The sequence below is a fragment of the Hipposideros armiger genome, unplaced genomic scaffold, assembly GCF_001890085.2.
Source record: "Hipposideros armiger isolate ML-2016 unplaced genomic scaffold, ASM189008v1 scaffold_84, whole genome shotgun sequence".
In the NCBI taxonomy this organism is placed as follows: domain Eukaryota; kingdom Metazoa; phylum Chordata; class Mammalia; order Chiroptera; family Hipposideridae; genus Hipposideros; species Hipposideros armiger.
In genome coordinates this window covers 3355561-3369335 of record NW_017731434.1, presented here as the reverse complement: position 1 = coordinate 3369335, position 13775 = coordinate 3355561, and the positions used below count along the sequence as shown (strand labels likewise).

The window sequence follows — 13775 nt, the reverse complement described above, 5'->3', positions numbered from 1 at the left end:
CTTACTTTCAAACGTTCTTGTCAGTTTTCCCCCTTGTTGCCATTTTCTAAAGAATTCCAAACCTGTTAACCATTCTGTCGCTTGCTTCTGCTGCAGTACCTTTCTGCACTGGCCATTCTCAGACGCCTTCCATTTCTTCTCTCTGGGCATCATTCACTCCCATTTATTTAGTCATTGATAATTTGCTCATCACTCTAACTTACTTTGTATTTACAATAACTTTTGGCAGTATTTGGAGGGACCCCTTATGTCTCTGACAGTACCTGATGTTAGAATAAAATTGTTCTTTTAATCTTTGTACGTGCCTATTAACTCATAATTATCGATAAGATTTTGATTACTATTGTGTTAGGAGATTGCCATCTTTGATGTTTAGGGATAGTTGTTTTAGTTTACATATTTAAGATAATAGTGGAATGTCTTAAGTCAGATTTTTAACTAAAAGCAAACTCTTCATAAACTTTGGTATCAAAGTTTGAGTTCAATTTTCCTTAAATGAGTGACATCAAATTTTTCTCCAACTATAAAGTCTAATGAAAATACTGTAGACTTTTTAATATTCTTCTTGAATATTTGTTTAGTATTAGTGGGGAGTTAATTATAAAACTAATCAGATAACTCAGGTAGTTCATAATTTTTAATAAACTGCAAAAATGTTATTTGTTTCTACATTTAATACAGAAAAGTATATAGAGTAACAGTCTCCCTGTTCCTCTCTACCAAGTTTCCTTCCTCAGTCTTAAATCTCTGACCACTTTTAGTGGTAGTTGTGTATTTTTCAGGTACTTTTCCATGTGTTTTTTTTTTTTTTTTTGTAATGAAGAGAAGGAAGTGGAGGGATGTTGTTTTAAGACACAATCATACATTGCCAATCAGTAAAATTTTTCCTACTCAGTTAAATTTTTGTTTAGTAATGTATGTATGCCTATTATCTTGACTCATGCATTCTTACTTTAAAAAAAGTAAATTTTCTGTTTGCACAGACTTTGGGGCTGTATAGTTTTGTGAAAATATCTTGAATGATAGCGTTATTATTCTTGCACTAGAGATTTGGTATGCTGGTAGCTTTGTACAAAAACAAAGTACATGTAAAGTTGGATTTAAAGAAATATTTTAGAGCTTGTTTTATATTTTTATGTTTAATATTTGTTATATATTTACCCTCATATGCATATGTTTATATTTTATAATACCTACATATTCTAAACTGTAACCCAAATATGAGTATAGAAGTTTTTCAGAAGTTTTAAAAGTTATCAGCTAAATTAAAATAATAGTTCTGACCATGCAATGTAGTGAGCTCAAATGGAGAGTGGTTGATATATCAGTAGTTGATATAAACATACATATACTCAAAAGTTGCTAAGCAGAATTTTATGATGGTTATTTTTTGTATATTTCCTCCCAAACCTACCAGCAATATTATTTACCAGACCTGTCACATAAAAAAAAAAAATGTCCACTCTTCTTGGGCAGTGTGGTTTTCTATTGTAATAAAATAGGAATGTTTAGGAATAAAACTTGTAGTTGAGAGGTGTGATGTGGGAAAGAGGAAAAGACATGAGAATATGTTGATGCTGAAATGGAATTGGAGAAGTTGCAGAGAAAAGAAAGGATGGTAGAAGGTTAACAGAGCTGTGGTCCAAGAATAGGCAGTTGGTTGGAGGGCAATGTGACTTTACCAGAATTTGGAATCAGTATTTGAAGCATTTTTTTCCTATTAAATAATTTTTTTAGACAGTTTTTGGTCCTCCCCCGAAATTGCTTGATATCACCTGTCAGAAAGTCTGCAACTGAAGTTGATGTTTAATTGAAATTATAGTTAGGTATAGCCCTCTTGTTAAGTAACACATTTTAATTAGTTTTTAGAAGTAAGAAATTGTGAAAATGACAATGGATTCAAATGTCACAGTTCTATAATGGCCTTTGCAAAGCTATCTACAAAATTTTGCTTGGTAATTGGACCTTTGCTAGTTCACATGTGCATCTGATCCTCGCAATAATATATGTTCCTTACACTTACAACTTTGTTTTATAAACTGTTATTGGTAGCGGATCTTGGGAATTACCAGCCTATAAAAGACTTATCTGTAAAAGATGGGTGCAGACTAAATTATCTAAAGTACTGGTTAGAAATTTACAGAGAAAATCCAAAGAAGAGGAAAAATGTCTTATATGATTTGAGTTTGCTTATAAAACTTAACCAAGAAATTTTATTTACTTTTCTCAATTATTCCTGTCATAGAAGTGATGTATGAGAGCTAATGAGCTTTAGTCATCAGAGAAAATAACAGTGATAATATATTGATTTGTCCTCACTTGGATTTTTTTTTTAAGGTCTGATACAATGCTAATTTCCATAGACCTCTAACTTTATAAACTGCACATTATAATACTTGTTACATTTTAATTATATCAAGAACATTTATTTCTCACCTCTTTTTGAATCATTGTCCAAGAGATTACAGTAAATTGCTTGGCCAGATATTTCCATGAAGTATGTTGCAGGTGCTTTTTAAAAAATCTATCTAATTTCATATGAAAATTAAGTCTGGATTTAACTTTAAAGAATGTTTGCTAGAAGACTTTTTGATTCTTAAAGTAGTATTTAATGTAGATATGGTACACAGTGGTGTAAAGATCTGTAGTTAATACTGTGATTAACCACTGTAATTATACTTAAAAAAACACTATCAGTAAATATTTCCCAAACTCGTAAGTCTTGACTTCTGAAACCATGAAATATGAACTTTGCCATTTTGTTTGAATTTGCCCTCACCTCTTCTTGTTTTTTTCTTTTTAGCTCTTCTTTCTCATTTATGTAGGTAATTTTTGTCTTATCAGAGACAAGTGAGTTGAGTAACTTTCCCTGAGGAGACTCTCAAACTACGTATTCAGTTATTTTTGGAACTCCATTATATTTATAAATTAGTAATTCAACGACTTTTTGAGTGCTAGTGATGTCAGCTACTTGAAACAGCAGGGATTCTGAGCCTTCAGAAGAACTAACCAAGTACAATTATCCTGTGGTCTTTATTTAGAAATTACTAATTGGAGTAAAATAACTTCCAGTTTTGCAGCCCTAACAGCATTGGTTATCAGATTTTTTTTTTTAGCCCTCAGATTATAATCCACAGGTTTGACAATTGGAGTTAGGCACATTGACAGCTGAAATGTCATTTATTTCTAGGGAAAAGGAAGAAGTGCTATTAAAAAGAAGATGGAACTATGGAAGTTAATAGTTTTGTAAGGCTGTTACGTAGATACATACAGTCTTATTACTTCTGATGGGATACAAGACTGTAGAGAAGTATGTAGTACATGGTGTGTCACAGTGATGACCTTAATCATAAACAAACTTTTATTCTATGTACCGTGTTTAAGGAAGTAAGAAATTGGTGTTTTTAAAAAATATTGTTATAAGAGTAAACGTTTTTCAAAGTTTTTTTAAGTGTGTTTCAATTTTCCTCAAAGTTCACTTACAGAACTTACCTGATGATAACAAATAAAAATGGTCCTGTTTATGGAATTTTCTTTGTTTCATTTTATTGCCTTTATTTATTTCCTTATTTAATATTTCAGGGGATTACCTGTATTGCATTTAATATTTGATATTAGTAATAATCAATTGTCTACAGAATATAGAACATTTGTTGATGGATGAATTTTGAAAGCAGATAATTAGGATTAGTAAATATCCTGTTTGTATGATTCAGTTCTATAGTTTTGAACCCCGATATTGAGTTCCATCCTTACACACTGAGTGTCCTGAGGTGAGACTCAGTTTCGTATAGTAGTGGATTTTTTTGTTGTTGTTGCTTTGCCTGCCCTCTTAGTCTTTTAATGTTAATTTAAGCCTCAGGCTTCCTTCAGTGGTACAGTGATGGTAGATAGTGCTTGATTTAAGTCTTGATTAAAGTGTGTGTGTGTGTGTGTGTGTGTGTGTGTGTGTGTGTGTGTGTGTGTTAATGATTTCAATGGCTGGCTTGAGGATTTTAAATCTTAGGAATTAATAGAACTATATTAACATTTCGATATATTTTTTCCATTATTTTAAATATATATCTTTTCTATACTTGCAGATAAAACATATATTTAATTTCATGTCCTGCTTTTTAACCTAATGTTAGGTAACATTTTTCCCATTCTCACAATAAGTCTTCATAACCATTATTATAAACGGTTGTATTATGTTCCATGTGTAGTTGTATTATTCTCCTATTCCAACTGTTTGCATATATAAATAACAGTGTGAAGAACATTTATACATAAGATGTTTTCTGTATGTAGTATTATCGTCTACTATATTGCCAGAAATTATTTTTAGGTACAATTTAAAGTCTCTTAAAATGCATTGTCACAATATTCATCCAAAGTATCAATTTATATTCACGTTGGAGTGGCTGTTGCTCTATATTTGAACATTAAATATTATTTATAAAAACTCAATAGGGTATAAGTCATATTATACCACTTTGATTACTACTGAGGTGAAACATTATGCTTAATAGATGTATTTCTTTTGTGAATTTTTAAAATAAACAGAATTTTAAAATTAATGTAAACAAATCTTTTGACCTAATTTTGTACTACTGATCTTAAATTCCCTTCTCCAGAAATGTAATAAATAAACAATACTGATTTAATACTTAATACTGTTTCTTTAGTTTTTCTAAGTTAGATTTAAATAAATTTAAGTTTTTAACTCATCTGGCATTGGTGTGAATTGAGAATCTAAATGTTTTCCTCCAAATTGGAAATTGTCTTAACTCTATTTATTAAAATAATCCTTTATTTTCCCACTGTTTTATGTTTCATTTTTAATTTGCATTTATATTTGATATTTAATTTTTATCTTAAACTTTAAAAAGATTAATATTGTTTTTTAGATAATTCTTTGACATGTTTAATATTCTTTGCCCTTGTCTCTTTATTGTGTTTGTTTTCTGATTGCTTTTTAAGAGTACTTTCTAAATTGAGGATAATAAAGCTCATTCTGTACAAAACAGTGTTTTATAATTTCTTGTCATCCAAAATTTGAAATTTTCTTTTCTCATACCTCAGAACTTAGTAGGATTAAATGAAGCAAATTCTCCTTTTTTGAGCAGACAATATATGAAATAATTTAAGAGTATAGTACTAAAGGCTTACTGTAAAGAGAAAAACTATTTTGGTAGATTTTATAGAATTAGAGAAACTTATAAGATCAACAGTTTAGGGTATGTGCTTAAGCTTCCTTTATTAACTACAGTAATATACAACTTGATGTATGCCTCTAATATGTTTAATGAAGAAGTGCTATTGTAATTGGTAGTTCTAGGACTTGTGTTACAGAATCACAATACCTTCTTCAACTGTTAAGAACAGCATGGCAGTGTGGTGCATTTCCTGAAATTTGATAATGAAGAATCTAAGAAATTCCGGGTGGCATTAGTGGGGGCATCCATGCCAATGAGAACATTTTTAATATTGACAGTTCTTATTGTTTAGGAAGGGTGGTTTTTTTCCTTTATGAAATAATTGTTCAAGATCTTAGTCATTTAAAAAAGATATTTGTATTTATTTACATTTTAAAACTGATGGCTTCAAAGCTAATATTTTATTAAATAGTGACTTTAATATTTCCTACTGTTTACAGATTAATGTGTGATTACATTAATGCTAGGAAGAAAAACCAGATTAATTTTGTGAGTGTGAAACCTTAATAAATATTTGAAAAGATGTGTATCCTGTGTTTAGGAATCAGAGAGTTGCAGATGAAGAACTTGATGTGATGAAATTTCTTTTTTCCTTCATTTGGGATGAGACTTAGAGGGACTGGAACATAATTTGTTTTTTATTTCTACTGGAATTCTGCTACCCTATAAGGGATGAGTTGATTGGCGAAAAGGCACTGAAGTGGTCCAGAAAATAGCAGTTGCTAATTGTATTTTGGCACTTACTATTTTTTTTTTTATTGGTCGGAAGTTTAAGGAAAACATCCTGCAGTTCATATTATGTTCCCTATTAGAATGCATATTTATGTATTTCATAAAGCGAAATAATGCTTTAATTGGCTTAGCTGTATTATAGAGAGTTACCAAGATGTTTTTCTCCTGAAAAATATATGTGTGTTTGTGAGATTGATCTACTGATAGCCCTTGAGGAACTTTGCAATACTTCTCTATATTAAACTCTCTACTCCCCACCCCAAACTTGTAATTCTTAATCCTAATTGTCTCCACTAAATATAAATTTTTTAATGTTTTTGCAGTAATACAAAATGTAGTAATGAAAAATAAAGTTTCATTCCCCAAGGGAAAATTTCCTTCCCCCCCCCCTGCTTTTTTTTTAAATGTAAATATGATAAATACAGAAAGTTCCCATGAGTTTACAGTTCAGTGAATTTTCACAGTGTGAACACACCTGTGTAATCATTAGTAAGCATCAGAACATTATCAAAAGGGGTTTTGCCCTATTCTCGTCATTAACCACCACCCCTCCATGGAGACCATCATTTTGATGTCTAGTACCATAGAATAATTTTGTCTGTTTTTGAACTTTAATTTCCTTTATAAACATTATTGCATCTTTATCCTGTTTTGATAGGAGTAACGTGAGAAATCCTAGAATTCAGTCTATTTTATACCTGGAGAGCTCAGCACTTTGACTTAGACGTTTTTCTCATGGCATTCACAGCTTTCAAGAGCTCCCTAGAAGGGGATATCAAAGGGAAAAAAGCCTTCTTTGTTTTCAGATTGGTAGACCCTGGTTCTGATTTTATGTTAGTTGGGCAAATAGGGTACTTTTTAATTACTGTCACTCATGACCTACAACAGCACCTCAGCTTTTATTTTATTTTTCCACCTAAAAATTTTGTTTTGAATATTTTAGTACAGCATTCCTGACCAAGCTAACGGCTTTTTGGACTTTATTCTATGACTTGGCAGCTTTCTTTTCATTCTTTGAATTCCTTTTAAGCAGTGATTCCCATTCTAATTCTTATGACAGACACCCTCTGGTATCCTCTATTATTTCAAAGAATGTTGTGAGTGCCTTTGCTCCCAAGAAAAAAGTCCCAGTTTATGTTTAAGGCATTTTACTTTTAAGATATTTATGAACAGTACATTGTGGTATGCAGATTATAAAGTCAAATTGTAGGCTACCAAAAAAATTGAGAATCAGCTAAGAGCTTACCTAGTTAGTATTTGAGGCTGGCTTCAAGTGTAAGTACAGCTTTCTTATCAGAAATTCTCCCTTTTCTACCCCTCCATTTCACTTCCTTAATTTTAAAGAAAGGCATAGTGAAAGATTTATTACCATGTTGATGCACATAATTTTTCTTTCAGATAAGTCCCATTGTTACTCTGGAAGATACACTTAATTTCCTTTACAAATAGATCTTTGTTACCGTCATTCATTATTAGGGCCATAATATTATAAATGGCCTATAGCTGTTGAAATTAGCTATTTTGTTGAATAATTTAACCTACATTTCAGACTCTAGTGTTGTTTTATTTGCTGATCTTTTGTGGAAATTAAATGTTATGCAAAGTTTTAGTCTTATTTCTAAAAGATTTTTGGTGGTGTTTTGGCCTGGGGATTTTAAATGTTTGGGGAAACATAGTGTAACATTCTCTCATGAAGAATGAAGGAGAGAGTAATTGATTTACTTAACTGATACAGAGTTACCACTAAATTTGAATAAATGCCATTCGTACTTGGCTAATGAGTCAGGACATTTTCCAGTTTGACCTAAGCCACATATATAGGTAAGTTCAATTCTTTCTATAGTTAGCAAAATTTCACCAAGGAAATAATTATTCATTTGTAACTATAAAGCAGTGGTTCTCAAACTTTAGCATGCATCATAATCACCTGGAATGTTTGTTTTTGTTTTTCAAAAATAATGGATGGCTGGGTAGAGTTTCAGATTTAGTAGGTGAGGAGACCACACTTTGAGAACCCATACTAGGGTACTGTTTGGACACCTACTTTTAAACAAAACACCTCACAAGTGACTGATGTACATCCTAGCTGAGAACCTTTGTGCAGTAGTTCTCAAAATATGGTCCTGGGAATAGCAGCATAACATCATTTGGGAACTTGTTGCAAATGCAAATTCTCTCAAACCCTGATGGAATCCAAAAATTTGTTTAATAAACTAGCCCTCCCAGTGATTCTGATGTGTGCTAATAAAGTGTGTGAACCACTCTTGTAACTCAAAAGCTCAAAACTTGGCACCAGCCTGGTAATTTGTTAGAAATGCAAATTTCAGGCACCCAGACCTTTCCAAATAACAGAATCTCATTTTAACTATTGGGTTGTCGGAAAAGTCATGATGCATTTGCAATGAAAAACAGAAAAAATACGGCATGACTTCTGACAACCCAATAGATTCCCTGGCAGTTTGAATGTATATTGAAGATTGTAAAGAGGCTGCTCTAGATAATTTAAAAAACTATTATAAAAGTAATAGTAACAAATCAAAATTTACTGAAAATTTTCAGTATGCTAGATACATATAAATACTATACTCATTTCATTTAGTCCTCACAACAGGCTTGGAAGAATGGTTACTGTTAACCCTCATTCTGCAAATAAGCAAGCTGAAGCAGAGAGGTTCAGTATTGTTCAGTGTCACACAGGTGCTAAATTATGGGTTTCAGATATGAACCCAAGCATTCTGCTTTTGGAGTTTGAGGTGGTATCATTGGCCATTTATGCATGTTTTATGTCTTTCTTTTTCATTCCAGTACCATAGTATATATTGAATTCTAATGAATTTTTGTATCACATTTTTTTTTTTTTAAAGATTTTATTGGGCAGTTGGGGAAGGGGAGCAGACAAATTGCTGTCCTTTTGTTCTTCAGTCTAGTTGTGGAGGACCTCACTTCACTGGCCCATGTTGGTATTATTATTGCTCTCTTCCCGGGTGAAGCATATCAGTTGCCGGCCTCTGGACGGCTGCTCACAGCAGCTCTTGGCAGCTCACACCGGCTGCTGGCTGCTCACACTGGCTGCCAGCCACACATGGTAGCTTATGGCAGCCCACTGCAGCAGGGGCTGCAGCCTACGCCGTCGCCACTGACTCACGGCAGCCCAGCTCCAGGTCAAGCTGTTGTTCACCATCTTAGCTGTAGAGAGCAGTGTCACTGGCCCTCATGTGGGATCCAAACCGGGGCCCTGCTGCACAGAACTGGCGTCCCAAGCCAGCTCTTAACCAATGCGCCATTCAGCCATCCCTGTATCACATTTTTACAATGTCATTTGAATTTTCCAGATCTTATATTCTAGGATTGTTTTTGCTAAAATGTGTTTTAGACACAAAAACAGTCAGGACTGGAAGTAGCTATGATTTGAATACTTGGGTCTTTTAAAAAAAGATTTTCATTAAAATATAGCTAACATACAACATTATATTAGATTCAGGGCTACACCATAGTTATTCAACATTTATATACTTGAAGAAATGATCACCATGATAAGTCCAGCAACCATCTGACACTGTACCATGCTATCACAATATTGACTGTATTCCCCATGATGTACCTTACATCCCCGTGACTTGTTTTATACCTGGAAATTTAGACCTCTTACTTTCCTTTACCTTTCTTTCCCCCTTTAATTTTTCTTTTTTTTTAAGATTTTATTGGGGAGTTGGGGGAGGGGAACAGTGCTGGGGAATCAGAGGAAGGGGAACAGACAAGTTGCTGTCCTTTTTGTTTTTCAGTCTAGTTGTGGGGGACGTTGCTTCACTACCCATGTTGTTGTTATCATTGCGCTCTTCCCGGGTGATGCAGATCGGTTGCCGGCCTCTGGACGGCCACTCACAGCGGCTCTTGGCAGCTCACACTGGCTGCTAGCCACTCACACTAGCTGCCAGCCACACACGGTAGCTTATGGCAGCCCACTGCAGCAGGGGCTGCAGCCTACGCTGTCGCTGATGACTCACGGCAGCCCAGCTCCAGGCTGAGCTGTTGTTCACCATCTTAGCTGTAGAGAGTAGTGTCACTGGCCCTCATGTGGGATCTGAACCAGGGCCCTGTTGCTCAGAGCTGGCGTCCCAAGCCAACTCTTAACCAACGCGCCACTTGGCCGCCCCTAATTTTTCAATTACAGTCAACATTTCAATATTCTTTTATATTAATTTCAGGTATACAGCACAGTGGTTAGACATTTATATAATTTAAGAAGTGATGCCCCTGAATAGTCTAGTACCCACCTGGCACTATACATAGTTATTAGCATATCATTGACTGTATTCCCTGTGCTTTACTTTACATCCCCATGATTATTTTATAACTACTAGTTTGTACTTCTTAATCCCTTCACCTTTTTCACCCTGCCATCCAACCCCCTCCTATCTGTCACCCTGATAAATCGAGTACCCATCTGACACCATACATAGTTATTACAATATTATTGACTATATTCCTTAATGCTACACCCTACATCCCCGTGACTGCTTTGTAACAACCAATTTGTACTTCCTAATCCCTTCCCCTTTTTTACCCCACCCCCACCCCACCCTAAAAGCCCTCCCGTCTGGCACACATCAAAAAGTTCTCTGTATTTATGAGTTTGTTTCTGTTTTGTTTATTTCGTTCTTTAGATTCCACATAAAAGCGAAATCACATTGCATCTGCCTTTCTCTGACATACTTCACTCAGCACAATTACCTTCCAGGTCCATCCATGCCACCGCAGATGGCAGAACCCATTCTCTCCCATGGCCGAGCAATATTCCATCGTATATATGTACGATCTCCTCTTCGTCCATTTTTCCATTGACAGACACCCAGGCTACCTCTACATCTTAACCATTGTAAACAATGCTGCAATGAACATAGGGGTACACATGTCCCCCCGAAGTAGTGTTTTGCGTTTCTTCAGATAAATACCCAGAGTGGGTGTCTCTTGTTATATAGCCTTTGTTTTAAAGTCTATTTTGTCTGGAATAAATATTGCTACTGCAGCTTTTTTCTTTTTTTTTTCCATTTCCATTTTTATGAAATATCTTTTTCCATCTCTTTACTTTCAGTCTGTGTGTCTTTCAATCTGAAGTGAGTCTCTTATAGGCAGTATATGTAAGGGTTGTTATCTTATCCTTTCAGCGCACCTATGTCTTTTGAATGGAACATTTAGTCCATTTACATGAAAGTAATTGTTGATAGATATGTAGCTATTGCCATTTTATTCATATTTTTGGTCTGTTTTATCCGTCTTAAAGAAGTTCCTCAAACATTCCTTGTAATACTGGTTTGGTGGTGATGAGCTCCTTTAGGTTTTTCTTTTTTGGGAAGCTCTTTATCTGTCCTTCAATTTTAAATGATAGCCTTGCTGGGTGGAGTACCCTTGGTTGTAGGTCCTTGCTTTTCATCACGTTGAATATTTTGTACCAATCCCTTCTTGCCTACAAAGTTTCTGTTGAGAAATAAATTCCTATGGGAGCTCCCTTATAAATTATTAGTTGCCTTTCTCTTGCTGCTTTTAGGATTCTCTCTTTGTATTTAACCTTTGGCTAGTTTGGGACTCTCTGTGCTTCCTGGATGTGTGTGTCTATTTCCTTTACCAGGTTGGAAAGTTTTCAGTCTTTATTTTATTATTATTATTTAAAAAAGATTTTTATTGGGGAATTGGGGGAAGGGGAACAGACAAGTTGCTGTCGTTTTGTTCTTCAGTCTAGTTGTGGAGGACGTTGCTTCACTGGCCCAAGTTGGCACCATCATTGCACTCTTCCTGGGTGAGGCAGATCAGTTGCTGGCTTCTGGACGGCCGCTCATGCTGGCTGCTGGCTACACACGGTAGCCCATGGCAACCCACTGCAGCAGGGGCTGCAGCCTACACTGTCACTGGCGACTCACAGCAGCCCAGCTCCAGGTTGAGCAGGTCAGCATCTTAGCTAGCTGTAGAGGGCAGTGTCACTGGCCCTCATATGTGGTATTCAAATCGGGGCCCTCTGGCATCCCAAGCCGTTCTTAACCAACGCGCCACTTGGCCGGCCCCGTCTTTATTTTTTCAAATAGGTTCTCAATCCCTTGCTTTCTCTCTTCTGATACCCTATGAGCAAATGTTGTTACACTTGATGTTGTCCCAGACGTCTCTTAAACTATCCTTATTTTTTTTAATTTTTTTTCTTTGTGCTGTTCCAATTGGGTGTTTTCTGCTACCTTGTCTTCCAGATTGCTGATTTGATCCTCTGCTTCATCTAGTCTGCTGACGATTCCATCGATTGCATTCTTCATTTCAGTTACTGTATTCTTCACTTCTGACCAGTTATTTTTTATGGTTTCTATGTCCTTTTTTGATGCTTGCTATCTCTTTGTTGAAGTTCTCACTAAATTTCTTGAGCATCCTTATAACCATTGTCTTGAACTCTGTATCTGATAGGTTGCTTGCCTCCATTTTGTTTAGTTCTTTTTCTGGAATTTTCTCTTGTTCTTTCATTTGGGATGCATTTCTTTGTTTCCTCATTTTGGCTGCCTCTCTGTGTTTCTATGTATTAGGTAGATCTGCTATGTCTCCCAGTCTTGGCTGGTTGGCCAGTACTTTGGTCTTTAAAAATAGAAATCTCTTAAGTTTATTCATCAAGGTGTTATTTATCCAAACTCTTCTGTTCTCTTATTACACTTTGTATTTGTGTGTAACTTTAGTAAGGCATTTCTTACTGGTTAGTGTTTCAGATAAAATTTCTCACATTGGTAAGTGTTATGTTTTCAAGGACTGTATTTGTTTATTAAAGAGGACTGCAATGTAGTTCAGTACCTTGTGGCCCCAATGTACTAAAATATACTTTGGGGTTCAATTCAAATAAGATAGGCAGATTTTTAGAACAGTAGATCTAAATGCTATTGTTAATTTCTAGGTATTAATAAGGAAGGAGCTCTGTGGTCACCCTATTAATTACAGATTTTTGGGGAAGGATCTCTGAGTCATTCTTTTTAAGTGTATAATTTAATGATTCTTATAGTAAATTTACAGTATTGTGCAACCGTCCCTAGAGTCCAGTTTTAGAAAATTTCCATCGGTTCAAAAAATTTTGTTTTGCCTATTTTAAGTCATTCTCACCTTTGTCCTATTTTAGGTTTTTAAAAAAAAAACTCAGCTGATGCATTTAGAAGTCCTTCAATATATATCATGCTCTAGCTTAGTAGTAAAAACGCATTCATAAACCTTAATCCATAAACCTTAATTACTTACTTTTAAGAAACTGAAAAAATTATATTGTTTTTCTAGCTCTATTTCTGTCCACTCAGATCAATTTACCTGACTGGTAAGCTTAAGGTGATATGAATAGTAGTGTTTAGACCTAGGAGACATTTTTTTTTTTAAAGATTTTTATTGGGGAATTGGGGGAAGGGGAACAGACAAGTTGCTGTCCTTTTGTTCTAAAGTCTAGCTGTGGAAGATGTTGCTTCACTGGTCCAAGTTGGCACCATCATTGTGCTCTTCCCGGGCGAGGCAGATCAGTCACTGGCTTCTGGATGGCTGCTCACGCTGGCTGCTGGCTACACACAGTAGCTCATGGCAACCCATTGCATCAGGGGCTGCAGCCTGTGCTGTCGCTGGGGACTCACGGCAGCCCAGCTCCAGGTTGAGCTGTTGTTCGGCATCTTAGCTGTAGAGGGCAGTGTCACTGGCCTTCATATGTGGGGTCCGAACCGGGGCCCTCTGGTGTCCCAAGCCAGATCTTAACCATCGCGCCACTCGGCCGGCCCCTAGGAGACATTTTTTCATTCACCAATTGGCTATTCACAGTCTACAGTATGAAGAGAAAATGAGAAGATAATTAAG

General features: G+C 35.3%; 1 protein-coding gene across 7 annotated transcripts in view; it reads left to right on the top strand.

The window, feature by feature from the left end:
* The window catches only part of ZZZ3 (zinc finger ZZ-type containing 3), a 101662-nt gene that overhangs the window by 1659 nt on the left and 86228 nt on the right, over positions 1-13775 (top strand). The window lies entirely within an intron of this gene.